The sequence below is a fragment of the Aethalodelphis obliquidens genome, unplaced genomic scaffold (assembly GCF_003676395.1).
Source record: "Aethalodelphis obliquidens isolate GAN/ISIS:26980383/991018 unplaced genomic scaffold, ASM367639v1 scaffold89, whole genome shotgun sequence".
NCBI classification, from domain to species: domain Eukaryota; kingdom Metazoa; phylum Chordata; class Mammalia; order Artiodactyla; family Delphinidae; genus Aethalodelphis; species Aethalodelphis obliquidens.
The window spans coordinates 2493426-2509631 of record NW_020838033.1 but is presented as its reverse complement, the minus strand read 5'-3'; the positions used below and the strand labels follow the sequence as shown (position 1 = coordinate 2509631).

The 16206-nt window shown below is 36.4% G+C and overlaps 1 protein-coding gene and 1 long non-coding RNA gene across 2 annotated transcripts in view; one reads left to right on the top strand and one right to left on the bottom strand.

Annotated features, from left to right (window-relative positions):
- Window positions 1–16206, bottom strand: part of SKAP1 (src kinase associated phosphoprotein 1) — a 276617-nt gene that overhangs the window by 144580 nt on the left and 115831 nt on the right. The gene's annotated exons all lie outside the window — the stretch shown is intronic.
- On the top strand, window positions 1898–14502 carry LOC113613594 (uncharacterized). The gene is made up of 3 exons (XR_003430306.1): window positions 1898–2087; window positions 3088–3145; window positions 14005–14502. It is a non-coding gene; the product is annotated as an uncharacterized LOC113613594 (long non-coding RNA).

Here is a 16206-nt window from a genome sequence, read left to right as displayed (position 1 = left end):
TTCAAAATCTGATTTTAAAAGTCATAGTTATAATTATTTATAAATGTGCCTTAATGACTTCTGCTAATTAAAAAATATTAAAATAAAAACAATAAGCAGTAATAAAGAAAAGATAAATATTTTTTAAATACTTGGAAAAAACACTGCAAAAATTACACTTTAAATCTAGTTTTCCCGAGAGTACTTACAGGATCATTAAATAATTACTTCATGGGGAATTTCTGTCAGAACACCTTTCATATTTAGGTGCGTATTACAGACTTAGAATCTGTTTAGAAAGCAACAGTGAGCTTCTTTTAAAAATCACAGAATTTGGGGTGTGGGGAGATTATGGTATGTTATACATGAGGTTCTTGCCCATTTTATACTGTTGTTTTAAAAGCAGAATTGCTTTTATGCCACTGAGAGTTTATCATATACAATTAGTGATACAACAACTCATTAGGAAGGTGAACAAGTTTCAAAACATTCAAGAAATGAGGCAATACTTCTTCAAATCTAAAGGACTTTGCAGAAGGGTGTCACTGAAAGCTATAAACTATTTTAAGATTCTTGGCCTAGAAAAGTCTCTTGTACATTTCATGGATTATCTAGACAGTTAAATTCATTATTGTAGCTTGAAAAGATATGTCCTAAAACTTAATTAAGGGCTCAAACTTAAGAAAGACATTCATAAAAATCTACGTTTGAGTTAGAACTGTGAAATCAATATGGCTTCCAATGAAATCCACTAATACCTGTAGTCCTTAAACTGCAGTTTTTACAAATATGTTTCCTGAGATCTGTGCAAATTATCTTTATATATTGTACATGTCATAAATGACAAAGAAGCTACTATGTGCTTTTGTATTCAATACATAAATACATTTAATGCTCAGATATTTTCACTAAATAGAGGTCCACAAAGAAGCTGGGGACATTTTTCTGTGCTTTTTAGAACTAAGTGTGGTGAGCAATTATCAGGAATAATATACATGTCAGTTTTTGAGTACAGTATTGCTTCTAAACATTATTAAAAAACCACTTCACAAAGATGATAAAAGGTGGATTCATCACCTAAATGCCTATAAATTGAGATGTAAGGTCAGAGATATCCCCTTCACTCACCCTGTTGTCTCACACGGGGCTGGGTGGTCACAATTCATATCCTGGCATGCACAAGGCATACACTGTGGTTCAGAGTTAATACTGGGGACTTGGTTCACAGGGCTCACAAGTTGCTTTTAAAACATAATAATGGTGGTGTCTATGATACTATTCCAATGCTTTATTTTTGTTAAAATAATTCTTTATTTTAGGAATGAGCCAAGCAAAGAGGGAACATGGAGTCAGTCTGAAATCTACTTCAGAGCTCACCTCCATCAGTGAACGGTGAACGCTCTGACAATGACATTCACAGTAGCATCACTGCTGGGTATTGCTATAATTTGCTCTCTATGATTGTCCCTTTAAACAAAAAGCTCTGCACTCAGCATGCAAAGAAGTTAAAAGTGGGGAAAGGAGGGGGAGCCACACATATAAAGAGGAGAGAGAGGAAAAAACTGCAGATCAATCATTTATAATTAACAAAAATCCTATTGGTGCTTTAAATAGAGATCAATGTGTTCCAGGCTGCCTGGATTGTGGGGATGTATTCACCTTCTCGTAACTCTCCAAGCAAGCTGTCACACCTACAGAATCACCATTTGTTTTCTTAACAAAGCTTCAGGGGGCGCCAGGCTCTCATTGAAATTTCATTAATCTAATGGAGTAAAGTCCTATAGAAAAAAATCAAATTCTCATTGGACGAGATGCTACCTGGGAAAGATAACCTCTGTTTGAACTCTCAGACTCCAATCGCTCTGCTATTAGTCTGAGGAAACAGACAGCAACAACGTTGATTACAGCCACTGGCCTCAACAATTTTTTTTTCTAACTAGCAATTTCGAGTGCAATGCCACAGTGTCAGCTAAAGAAACACAACTGCGGGTTTTCTGCAGAGCGAAATGGTTCTGAAATGTCACTGAATAGCTCACAAAGGACGCCAATCTACGACAACAGAGACATAAGCATATAGGAGAAAGGGCCCACATATCCTCCTTTCAAAGGTATGTTGTTTACATGCATGTAATTTGTGAAACCCACAGCTATTCAGTTCAGGGATTTCACAGAAGTCTAAACTAAAATCTGTTTGGAAAGCAGTAGCGAGATTCTTCTAAGAGTCACAGAAGGTTGGGTGCTGGGAGATTATGATATGGTATATACATAAATAGATACACACATAGTGGATGAGAGTCTTCAAGTTTCCAAGACATCAATTATAATTGTTACTTGGTGATCATATTTCAGCAACACCTCCAAGTAATTTGATTTACAAGTGTGCAGATGTGGCCCAAATGTGCATGTGTAACAACATTTGAGAGGAGAATATGGAATGTTGATTCCTCAAAATTCCTTCCAGGAATGTCCCCATGGCTCATCTGACACTCACATGGTAAGAGTATAGGATGGTAGTCATGTACGTGGTAAAAGGGCTAATATGACTAAAGCTGCATGTATCCCAAACTAAAATAGTACTTCATGCTGCTTATTTTTTCCCTACTTAAAGTCTATTTTTAAAAAGTTAAAATGACTAATAGACCAGCGGCTTTAGGTACCCTGTAGAGAGTCCAAAGAGAAAATGAAACAATCTGTAGAAAGCCCTCTACTAGGCTCCTATGTGAACACTATGCTTTTAAAGAAGCAACTGGGCAAAAGGAAGTAGACTTCAGTCAGGCAAGATCACAGTCAAGTTCAGCACTGCTTTCTGATTCCATCAACTCCTAAATATGGAAGTGACTGTGCAAACCTTACTTGTGTTAAAGGAGAAAACTAATCTTACTTTAAAGTAAAAAAAGAAATGAATAATATGTATGAAAACTACAACTTATATTTACTTTAAAAAAAAACAAGGATCTAAAAATTGTAGCATGTAATAAAGAGAAAAAAGCAATACTTTGAAAAAACAGATGACATCCTAGGTAAGCGACTGAGATAACTGAAAAAATTCTGAGTCCATCTTTAAGATAACATTCTTATTTTACAAAAAATTTATTGTTTTTCACCTAGGTCACAAAAAGCTTACTGCAGGTCAGGAAATATCTTGTTTCTAAAGTATCTCACAGGAGTGAATCACTACCTATTACGTATTTTTTCCATTTCTTTATTTATAGGTAAATATTTTTCTACCTGGGATAGATTTAATATTTTTTCTTCTGGTTTAAATTTATTCATAAAGACTTAGTTTGTGTTCATACATAACTCCTTTAATTTCCTGTGTGAGATCCACCTGTAGAATTATACTTCCTGCTCTCTATCTATATCCTGTTTAAAGATGCCACTGAAAGTATATCAATTTTTTAATGCTATGCAATAGAAAAATGGGTAAATAACACATTGATGTGTCTATGTGTGTGTACTGTTTAGGTAGGCATATACAATACATGCAAATCTATGCACACAAAAAGTTAGCTTACCTAAGTTAAGATCATTCACATTCGTCCTGGGAACAAAATAATACACCTTTTCTAGGCATTCATCCCTACTATAGAGACGGAGAAAGAAAGATTGTGAGAGGGAGACACACACATTCAGATGAGCCTTCAGGGAATTGTATGAACTTTTGAACCAGAGGCGGAGAGCCAGAGCCCAGCCTGTTCCCACTTTAATAAACATTTTTTTTCTTCAATTAATTAAGGTTTGGAAAGAAAAAAACCACAGAAGAGAAGTAATTTAGCATGCAATGCATACTTTACAGATGGATCCTACCTTCGGATGCTTATTAAATCTATGCATGATTGCGCTAGAGAAAATTAATTGCATTGTTTCTCACTATTCAAAAGGGGGCTGCAAACAGCTGAAAAATAAAAAGGAAAATGAAGCAAGGTTGTTGTTGTTTAAAAAAAAAAGCAGCAACAGTATAAAAGGAATACTTTCAAAGTCCTAAAACAAGTAATACCTGCAACTGACCTAAGCACAAAATAATTCCTTTAAATTTTTTTGCTGTTTCAAAATACTGTGTATGTTGCCAGAATACATATATCTAGTTTAAGTTTACAAATATACTGGTCTCACTAAGATTTCCTACTCAGTGGCGTTTGAACTGTTCAATTAAGTGGTGAGTTTTTGTTCAAATCCTGCTGTGAAGAAAGATTTACATGAGCAGCTGGGAGTACACACTAGAACACATTCACTGTATCTTGCTTAGTGGGTATTTTCTCCATTCCAGTCTTTGGAAAAAGTGATAAATTCCTAATTTAGGGGGTGGGGAGAAAAATATAAAATATTATTATAAAATATTAAGAATATAGGTAATCATTTGCAATTTTATTCAACTTTAATTTAAAAAAACCCATGAGCTTCAGAAACTCAAGTCATTTTTGCCTTTCTGAAGTACTGCTAGTGGAAGTTGAACTATAACCTCTCTCTTAGACTGTCCTGAAAATGACCTTCATCAAACTTGAAAGGACTACTCTCTGTCTAAGGAGTTAGAAGAGCCATTAATTTTCCTAACTCATTCATTTCCAGATTAAAAAAAATTCCTGTGTTACTTCATTGCAGATGCTCCTTTTGATGTGACCCACTTTGTTGTTGACTTGACTAAAAACATTTCACTTAGAACTTCTAAACTTATTTGATTGCATGACCCAAATAGATGGTAGTTTTATTTTATTCTTCCCACTCCAAGTCTATAAATCAGTCTCTCTAATCCCTGGTTAATGTGTATAATTATTTTAAAGTATTTACCATGACACAAATTTGGCTATGAGTAACAAACTAAGGATGTATCATAAATAAATGAATCTGTCCTATGTATAACAGAGTTTGTAAGATATGGGAAAAACATAGATATATTAACATTGGGATTAGTCTATACAGTGCCCTTCACCAGAAGATCTAAAACAGCAATACAAATGACCTCATAAATAATTATAGCTTTTAAATTCCTAGTTAGGAATGGGACAAAACAAGATCACATGGTGAGACAGGTAGAGCAAAACTTCTAAGACAAGTATTCAGTTTTTGTTCCCTTACTTTACTTCTTAAAATCAGATACCCTGTTAGATCATCAACCAATTAAAAGTAGGGTCTCATCAACGTTCAAAAACATCTGGTTCAGTCCAGGTACTACTCAAAAAAGGAAAACCTATGCTGCTGTGAGAAACTCCAGTCAAAACCGAGCCAATGCCTTGTGTTGCTAGAATTTTTCTTGATGTGACATAACAATGTGTAGTACCTATTTTTTTGATTATTAAAGAGAACAAACAGGAATATATTGGCTTGGACCTATAGAACTTTACCATTACAAGAGACAGTTTAACTAATGTATTGAAACAGGGCCAGATTCAGAAATTTTGTCAGTCTTACTTAAGCTAAACCACACTGATGGATATGAAATGCCTGAATACTACAGGTGGGAAAAAGCCCAAGAAGGGAGATTTCTTAGTTCAAGGCCACTGAAAGATCTCTTCTGTTTGCTGTACTCCAACCTTAAGCAGCAGCCCCACAGGCTGACTGCAGCCTACACCTGCACATTTGACCTGTCTCTTTATTCCAGATTCTCTCAACTGCTTCAACATTTACCTTTTAAATTTCCCCTGGAATTGACACAGTCCTTTCCACCACAAATATGGAGATTGCAAATGAAAGTACTGTATGTCATCCTTAGCTATTGGTCATCTACAGTTCTGGGACTTCCTCTATTAAAGACCCCATCACATCAGGGTACTTTATCATCTTTCTGCAAAAATTCCAGAATGAACACCAAGAAGCAACTAGTCAGCAGCTGCTGGCAGAGCAGTTTTGGTAGCACTAGTGACTCAGGGTCTCCTTGGACCAGTTCTCACTGAGTATGTGGAAGAGTTTATCAAAATCAAGATACCAAAAGCACAAAATAATTCTGGGAAAGTAGATGATTAAACTCACTTTCAAGAATCCAAGAGTTTTGAATATGTTTCAGATTTTGAGATACCCACTGTAAAAAATAAGAATAGTTAAAAGAAAAATTTTAAACACCTAATTGACTTAGTCTTTATTTTATATTTCTTAAAGACCTTACAGTGAATACACTATTCTCTTGGAGCAAACAGCTCACCAATGACTGGGGAATTAGATTCAGGACATTATACTTTGATTTAGCAAATCTCTGTATTCATTTATTATATGGGATCCTGTTTTCCCGAAAGAGTTAAACTCCCTCTATAAGGTAAAGAGCTTAATCATTCTGGGATGAGATATTTTTTTCTATTTTCCAGTGCAATTACTCTTTGTCTTAAATCTAATTGAATTCACTTTCCACGTTACTGGGGGAAGGGAGGTAGGTAGGAGAGATGCTGCATATATTAGAAGACAAATAGTGTAACTTCTAGACTTTTTGATATAAAGGATTTTTCAAAGACAAAATATTGTGATCTGATAAAAATGTTTTAATATTCAGTGTTGTTGGGACAGGGGGAGATTTGGCCCATTAGGAACTGGATTTCATATATGGAGAACAGTAGGGACATTGCATAAGGAGCATTCATATTTATAATTTATAAAGTACCTTGGGATTCTCTGTATGGAAAGCACCATATAAATATGAGCATTTTCATTTCATGTGGGCTATCACAGATTGTTGACTTCTCAGCATAAACATATTTCAGTAGTCAACAGGATATACACTCTTATGTGGATATGGTTTTTCTGCCATTTTCTCTTCCCTGAGCTGTAACATACGTAGTGGAACCTGTCCTCGTTGGCTGCCTCTTTTCCCTTTTCTAAAGTTCCTGACTCTCATTTGTCTTGGTCGTGTCAGTATATAGCATTTGCCCTTGTACTCATAAGCTATACTACTGAAGGAAGTGAACATTTATCTTGGCTCTATCTGGGATACTGTTTTCCACCTTCAGTATTTCTGGTGTCTAAGGGAGGAAAACCTCCAGATATTGTGGAAGGGGGGAGAGAGAAGGAGGCAGTCACTCTGTGGCACATGAAGAAACACTGAGAACAAGAGACTGCTATTATCTCAAGGTTCTTCAGGATATGACAAATACGTATATGTATGATCACATTTTTTAGGGTTTAATATGACAAACTCTTATTGAATGTCTACCACATGCTGAAGCCTGTGAGAGATACAGAAATAATGAAGACACCACTCCTGCCCTGTGGGAGCTTACAACCTGTTGGAGAAGCCAGCACACGTTAAGTAATATAATGCAAGGCAAATGGTGGTAACAGCTATGATAAAGGTACTGATCAAGTAAAACATAAGACAAGGAGAGGATGAGGCTAACTTGGAGCAATTAGGAAGCCATGTAGAGAAGACGAGCAGAGCCTTGTTGGATCGGTGGACTGTAGGTGGCTGGAGAGGATGCGAAAGGCATTCTAGGTGGAAGGCACAGGGCTGGGTTTGGGGACACGGGTTCAAGCCCTGGTCCAGGAAGATCCCACATGCTGCAGAGCAACGAAGCCCGTGCACCACAACTACTGAGCCTGCATGCCACAACTACTGAAGCCCGTGTGCCTAGAGCCCGTGCTCTGCAACAAGAGAAGCCACTGCAATGAGAAGCCCGCACACCACAACGAAGAGTAGCCCCTCCTCGCCACAACTAGAGAAAGCCTGCAAAGACCCAACGCAGCCAAAAAAAAAAAAAAAAAGACTCAATGACTTGCCAAAATTATCAAGTGGCTTCCTGTTTGATCCAAATATAAACCACATTGTAAGATCTTGCATTATGCAATATGGTATATTTCTCGAGAATTTTCCCAGAAAGCTCTACAAGTGGCTGAGACACAATATATACGAAAATATAATCAGAAATTGAGCCAGTCACTGTTAATATATTGATATGATATCTTCAATAAATAGACTTCTTTTCTGCAGAGGGTACAAAAACAAATATTCGAATCCAAACGTGTAAGGATTATCAGTGGGAATATACTTCTATATTTTCCTTGGGTGTCTTACATGGAATTTCACTAACAGCAAGTTCTGCCATCTCTCACAAACTCCTCCATTTCACTGAAAACCTTAAGGGATAGTGAGAAACAGCTCAAGTGTCACACAACTTCTTTGACACATGTATATACTGAGGTTACCGGCCACTCCTCTGTCCTACATTGCTGTCCAGCTAATTGTAAGCAACATGAAATGCCTAAGAAAGCCAGCAAAATTGGCTTGTTACAGTTGTTTACTTGAAGCATTCCTTTTGAATGGGCCTACCCACCAAAAAATGTAAAGAATCCATGGGTTCTGCACAACATTTTAATGCTTCAGTCAAAATCCATTCTCTTTGTCACTGTTTGGTTCAACAGTTCAGGTCAACAAACACTCTGGGAGCACTTACCCTGAGACAGGCATTGTGCTAGTCCTTCAAGGAGCCAGAGTCCAGTGCAGGATAGAGATTTGTAAACGCAGAATTCCAGTACAATGATGGCTGTGATTTGAACAAGTCAAATCACAGGGATTTTTTGTTTGTTCTGGGCAATTCTGTATTTTAAGATAAAATCCAAAGTTTATCTTAAAATATAGATTTGCCCAAATTTAAAACCTAAAATTTAAGTTTTTAAGGACCATTTAGATGTTAATAAAATAAATGAGAGCAAACTAAAAGAAAAAAGAAAAACACTGACTAGCCTACTCACTGAACAGATTCTTCTCAAAATAAAGTTCCTTAATGGCAGTAAACATTTTTACACAACAGTAGTAGGGGCAAGGAAACATGAAAGACTCACTTCAACTAGCAACTGTAAATTTGTCTTTCAGTTACGCTAAGACGTTACCAGGTAGGGGGCCATCCAGTACCACTGTCCTGTGACACTGTTTGTAGGGAAGGGGATCTCCTTGTTACAATACTGTTTTCTCTTTTTAAGGCGCTCTTTCCCTAGATATTTTCCTAGATAACGTCAAATTTTATCTCAACCCCTTCAAATAACCTGTAAATAAATAGTCTTTACATTAATGCCTATGCAATCTGTCAAATAATACTCTGGAGTCTTAGAAATATAAATAGATGAGAATTTTACTCTCAAAGAGCACTTTATTCATCCAGTCTCACTAGACCTCTATGACCGAAGCTGTTGAGTGAGTACTCCAAGACCATACTGAACACCCATATAAGTGAGGCAGACTTTTAGGACAGACTACTTTCCTTCATGTATCTCCAATTTTGTGGCTATAGAACCATCTTATTTAGAAAAGCTCTAAATGTGCTCAAAGTTTTGTGACAAAATGTCTGTAAAAGACAGAAGCTTGGCAGCTCATGCAGCTCAATATCAAAAAAACAAACAACCCAATCCAAAAATGGGCAGACGACCTAAATAGACATTTCTCCAAAGAAGATACACAGATTGCCAACAAACACATGAAAGGATGCTCAACATCACTAATCATTAGAGAAATGAAAATCAAAACTACAATGAGGTATCACCTCATACCGGTCAGAATGGCCATCATCAAAAAATCTACAAACAATAAATGCTGGAGAGGGTGTGGAGAAAAGGGAACCCACTTGCACTGTTGGTGGGAATGTAAACTGATACAGCCACTATGGAGAACAGTATGGAGGTTCCTCAAAAAACTAAAAATAGAACTACCATACGACCCAGCAATCCCACTACTGGGCATATACCCTGAGAAAACCATAATTCAAAAAGAGTCATGCACCACAATGTTCATTGCAGCTCTATTTACGATAGCCAGGACATGGAAGCAACCTAAGTGTCCATCGACAGACGAATGGATAAAGAAGATGTGGCACATATATACAATGGAATATTACTCAGCCATGAAAAGAAACGAAATTGAGTTATTTGTAGCGAGGTGGATGGACCTAGAGTCTGTCATACAGAGTGAAGTAAGTCAGAAAGAGAAAAACAAATACCGTATGCTAACACATATATATGGGCCCTAAAAAAAAAAAGGTTCTGACAAACCTAGGGGCAGGACAGGAATAAAGACACAGACATAGAGAATGGACTTGAGGACATGGGGAGGGGGAAGGGTAATCTGGGACGAAGTAAGAGTGGCATGGACATATATACACTACCAAATGTAAAATAGATAGCTAGTGGGAAGCAGCCACATAGCACAGGGAGATCAGCTTGGTGCTTTGTGTCCACCTAGAGGGGTGGGATAGGGAGGGTGGGAGGGAAATGCAAGAGGGAGGAGATATGGGGATATATGTATATGTATAGCTGATTCATTTTGTTATACAGCAGAAACTAACACACCATTGTAAAACAATTACACTCCAATAAAGATGTTAAAAAAAAAGAAATGTTAGAAGACAAACATGAAAGAAATCTGCTATAAAATAGAACAATGAGAGGATTAAAAAAAAAAAAAGAAAAAGACACAAGCTTGGGAAAAACCTTGGAAAATTTGACTCCAATGACCATTTTTAAGAATGAAGTACAATTATCTGAATTTATCATACCTAGGACATGTACAGGGTTATTGGATAATATGGTGATATTTTCTTGCTACCCATGAAATAAATTGTCCATGTTTGGGAAGCCGTATGGCATATAGCTCAGTAGACTACTCAGGAGTTTGAATGCTAAAGTTGTAACTGAGGATGTAGAAACATCATTATATATGAGATTTTATATTTTGTTTTTATCACGTTACTTCAACAAACACTAAGGAAACAGAAGTAAACTCTAGAATGGCTATGAGTTTTAAAGTTAAAAGAAAAAATTAAAGCTTTTTAAATTCACAATCAGGTTCATTATTTGATTTTAAAGGAAGAGATGATTTGCTACATCTATCATAATACCAAAGTATCATACAACTAAAGAAGTTATGAGTTAAGCATATGGATCCCTACAAAGTAGTCATTTTAGGTAATAATGACATTTATAAATATTTTGATATATGCATCTTTTGGAAAATCAAACTCTTAAATATGGATAAGGAAAAGAGGTCCCTACCCTGTCCAGTTCCTGGTTCTATCTGTCAAATAGAGAGAGAAAGACATTTTGGAAAGGATTCCTTTGAACACTACAATAATAGCTAGGAGAATAAAAAACAATCCACATGAGTAAAGAAAAAATGCCTGGGAAAAGGATGGGAGGTTCTTACCTTCAGCTGCAGAAAGTGATGCAGAGTTATAGGAGGTAGTGTAGAATTGTGTAGAAGACAGAGACAAGTTCATTGTTATTTCTAAAAAGTAGAGCAAGTGGGCTTCCACTACATCATAAGGGACTCAGGCTAGATACTAGGACTATAGTCCTGATAGGAACAGCAATGAATGTAAAATGGCTTGGTAAAGGAGATAATGAAATCTGTTTCTCAAAATATCAATTAAACAAAGATAATTCTTCATCCTTCTGAGATAGTTTAGATACAGTCTTTTCCAAAGAAAAGGGATAGGTAGGCTTGTTTTCCAAGGCAGCTTTCAATTCTTTAATTACATAGTATTGAATCCAAAATGGTCACCCTACTTTTGGAGTTAGAAAGTGTTTTGAACAGTCGTAATTTTAGAGATCATCTAGCTCAACTCTTTATTCTATACATTGAGAGGCAGCATAGTGCAGTGTAGGGGTTGGCAAAGTATGATCCAGGGGCCAAATCCCACCAAGCCTGTTTTTGTAGGGCCTGCTAGCTTAGAAATGTTTAAAGCATTTCTAAATGACTGGGGGAAAATCAAAATAATAATATTTCATGACATATGAAAGTTATATGGAATTCAAGTTTCAGTAACTATAGAAAAAGTTTTAGTGGAATATAGCCACACTCATTTATTTGTGTGTTATTATAGGTGCTTTTGTACTACACCTGCACAGTTGTCACTCTAGAGACCGTATGGTCTGAAAATCCTAAGATACTTACTAACTGGCCCTTTACAGAAAAAGTTTTCAGACTCCTGGTGCAGTGGATGAAGCACATAAGGTCTAAAGCTAGACTACTTGGGTGTGATCCTGGAAAAGACAGTGTGCCTCAGTTTCCTGATCTGTAAACTGGGGACAATAATGGTAGTTACCGGGGACTTCCCTGGTGGCGGAGTGGTTGAGAATCTGCCTGCCAATGCAGGGGACACGGGTTCGAGCCCTGGTCTGGGAAGATCCCACATGCCACGGAGCAACTGGGCCCGTGAGCCACAACTACTGAGCCTGCGCGTCTGGAGCCTGTGCTCCGCAACAAGAGAGGCCGCGATAGTGAGAGGCCCGTGCACCGTGACGAAGAGTGGCCCCCGCTTGCCCCAACTAGAGAAAGCCCTCGCACAAAAACGAAGACCCAACACAGCCAAAGATAAATAAATTAATTAATTAAAAAAAGAGAATGCAACACAATTCTTTAAAAAAAAAATAATGATAATAATAATGGTAGTTACCTGATAGAGTTGTGAGAATGAAGTGAAAGTGCTTAGACATTAGTGCCTGTTATAAAGTAAGAATTCAGTAAATATTAGATATGTTTATTATTACATACAAAGAAACTCTGGCCCACAGAGATAAAGTGACTTCACAAGTTCACAGAATTTGCTAGAGGCGGACTGGAAGTATTTTCTGATTCTCCTTGCCTACACTATGTTGTCTTTTTTAATTTTCTATATTGCCGGACCAAGAAAAACATTTTTGTGATTTTTTTTTTAAAACTACCTCAAAGCCACTCTAAATGAGAACAACTTCGGTTTCATCAGAGTGGTGTCGTATCAATCCAGTTACCTAAAGTGACCCAAAGGCAACTTGTGGAACTTTTGATTTTCAGTTTTCTACCTCAAACATCTAGAAATAAAGATTTTTCTTTATGCTTTCTAAAAAAGGACAATAGAAGTCCCTTACAATTTAAAATTAACAAGTCTGTTGCTGCGAAAACTTCAGAAACACATAACCGAGGCATCCATAGGGACCCCAGGATTTGAAGGACAGCATATTAGTCCATGAGCGTTCAAGGATATTTGTTATTTCTGGTATATTTGTTATTTCTGGTAGCCCCTTTTCTCTTGTCACTTTTCTTCCTTATCAACAGTTGTACATAACCAACACCAGTCCAGGTTTTCTTTATTCTGTGAAATCTCTGAAACCTAGTAGAATGTTTGTTTACTAGCCCTGGACAACCACCCTTTTGGGGGCTTTGTTCATAAGAGGCCTTTCTTCATTAAATCCACTCCCAAATGGTCACTCCATTATGCCATGCTTCCTTGTCAGTTGGTATACAATTCTAAACAATTATACATTTGTCACTGCTGTCTAACTGTTCTCCAGTTTTTCTCTTTCTAAGTAGTACATCCTATCTTGCAACAAAACTGGAATTCTTTAAGACCAGGCCACATTTTTTTTCATATGCTCCCACAGTACTTAGTTGAAGTTAATTTACATAGTAGGCATTTAACAAATGCTTCTTGCAATAATAAATGAATAGCCATAAATACATCCTATGAACAGAATTTTAGCTTTAATGATGAATAAATAACACCTTTAAACTACCACTAAGATTGTGAAAATGATAATTTGTTAGCACATGGATTTAAAGATAAATCATCAAAATTAAAACAAATCAGAAGCATAAAAGTACCTTAATTAAAGTGGACACTACAACCCGCAATAGACAAATTAACTCTAGATCCTTAATGTTTACTCCTTTCAGATACATTAGCTCCATGACACTGGAAAATGTATATCTGATGTGGATACTGTGGGCATTGGTAAAACTTAACATAAGTATTTTTTTTTAATCCTGAGATCCTACACAACAATAATTTTCATCTGCATGTATAACATACCTATAGCAACATTACTTAATATATGAGTATGTGAAGTATATTTTATTATAATAGTAGACAAGCAAACTGAATGTGTCCCAGGAAGGGGTCTTTTCCATTAACTTTTATAAAGGCTTTCATTTCAAACTTTCATTAACATCTGACAAGCAAGCTGAAAAAGCTTTGCTTAGAGCTTGGGTTAGGGGCAAAATGCATTTTGGCAAAACTATTCCAAGATTACACTGACTGACTGTGCGAGAATATACTAATTTGTTTTGTTTTGTTTTGTTTGGAGTGTGGAGAAAAGAGAGAGAAAGGGAGAGAAGAGTCATGGACCCTACTTTATGGTTGCCATGGAGGCAAGGTCAGCCTTCCACACTTGGATCTACCAGCAGAGTTCAGACAGGTCAACGTGTGACCGGCTCAGGCCCTGGGGTTAAAAGTTCAAGCAGCGATGGAAAAACCAATATGTCCACGCAGAGTATGCTGTACAATTTATTTCAATTTACATCAAGCCATGCATATAAAATTTAGATAAATTCCATTCAAATCTGATGTTGCCTGACACACAATGTATGCAAACAGATGTCTGTGGGGCTTTTTCTGTGCTTTAGAAAACAACATTAAATTTAAAAATATGTCTCTGGGATTTCTTTATTGAATTACAAAATGAACATAATTTTAACTTAAATGTTTTCATTCTTTCTTCCAATTTTTTTGGTGGGAGTCTTAATAATTTCTCAGTTCTCAATCTACTCGATGTCATATTAAAAAGGATAATGTATATTTACAACTACTGCTTCAGTATTATTGTAGTTATAGATTCTATTTATATCCCTTACCACTTTCCACAAATACTTAGTGATTGATATTCCTGATTTATCTCTGGCTTCTACCCTCAAATCCTTTCCTTTCTACTCAGAACAGAGCAAGGGTCCTGGAGGCTGCTGGGTTGTCTTCCAGCCACAAGGTGGCTCCCCCCTCCCCTTCTCACAAGCCAACAGGGTGTACATCTTTGCTGAGTGCTGCAGGCCAACTAGGATTCAGAGGCTAATTATGACCTATAAATACATTATTTTAATTGTGAATTGAATGGATCACAACACAGACCCTGGTACAAGATGATACAATGAAAAATTGGTCTTTAGAAAGAGGAGAAAGAAAAGACTTTCGTGTCCTGCCTAATTCCTCTTCCCCCCGTCCTTTCAAGGGTACAACTGACTAACCTTACGGCAAAATAAGGAAAATAATAAAAGACTGTAGAGGAACCTAATTTTGTTGCCAAAGAACAGACTCACAGACTAGACAGGGCCAATTTTTAAGGATACTATATAACTTATTCTCACTCAAACTGGAACCTGCATTTGGAGTAGGAAAGGGGTTTAGATTTTCTGGTCTGATAACTTCTCCACAAGGAAGTTTTCATGAGGACTTTGAAGCACTTTCTTAGATGTCCTGTACCATGTCATAGATGAAGAACAGTGATCTCTAATACTGCAGAGCTTTAAAAGTTGTAGAAATAGTACATATTTACTTCTTGCTGCTTAGGAAACAAGGTCCATATTTCATAAATGTGATTTTTACAGAATACATCATAATTTTCTACAGATGAAATAGGCATAGAGAGACAAATCATTTGTCCTATTACATGGAAGATCTTTCCAAAAGTCTGAGTCCTAATTTCTCACATTTTCCATTTTCTGTTCTGCTATTTGAGCAAGTTTCATTTTCCTCATCTGTAAAATGGAGATAAAAATAGGGCCTATTCCTCATGGAATTTTGTCAGGATTAAATGAGTTAATATATGTAAAGCACTTACAAGAGTCTTTGGTACATACGAGTCATATAAATGTTTGCTATTATTATTTATCTGAGCTCAGTTCCTCCTTGTTTGCAAGTATTTTGTGACACAAACATTTGAGAAAAATGAACTTTCATGGATTTTGTAAAGACACAAAGAGTATAATTTTCTAGATACTTGAATGCTCTGATCAGGCATAACTTATGATGTCTGAGCTTTTTCCTCCTCAAGAACCTAAAAAAAATAAGCATTTCTTTCCATTTCATGATATTGCTTTCGGTATGACATTAAAAAAATAATGATTTTAATACTGATTTCCAACTCTCAAGCCTGTTTTAGATAATACTTTAGAAATTGCACCATTTTACTAATGCAAACAACCATAAGTGGTGGTTCTAATAACTTGGCTACAATATTCATATTGTACGAGTTTTAATTTTCTTTTTTCCCTATATCAAAAAAAAAATCTTCAGTATCTTACTCACGCCAGAATATAACTTTGTTAACCCTCTTGTTAAACTTAGAACATATGAGTTCCCTGCTTCTTAGGTAAATAAACATTTTGAATTCCCTTGTAAGCACTGCCTTGACAACTCTCAAACAGATTTTCTAAGGGTACAAATGATATCCTTAACTTAAGGTGACCCACAATAATTCAACCATGAGCAAAAGTTTATGTGGACATAAAATCCTACA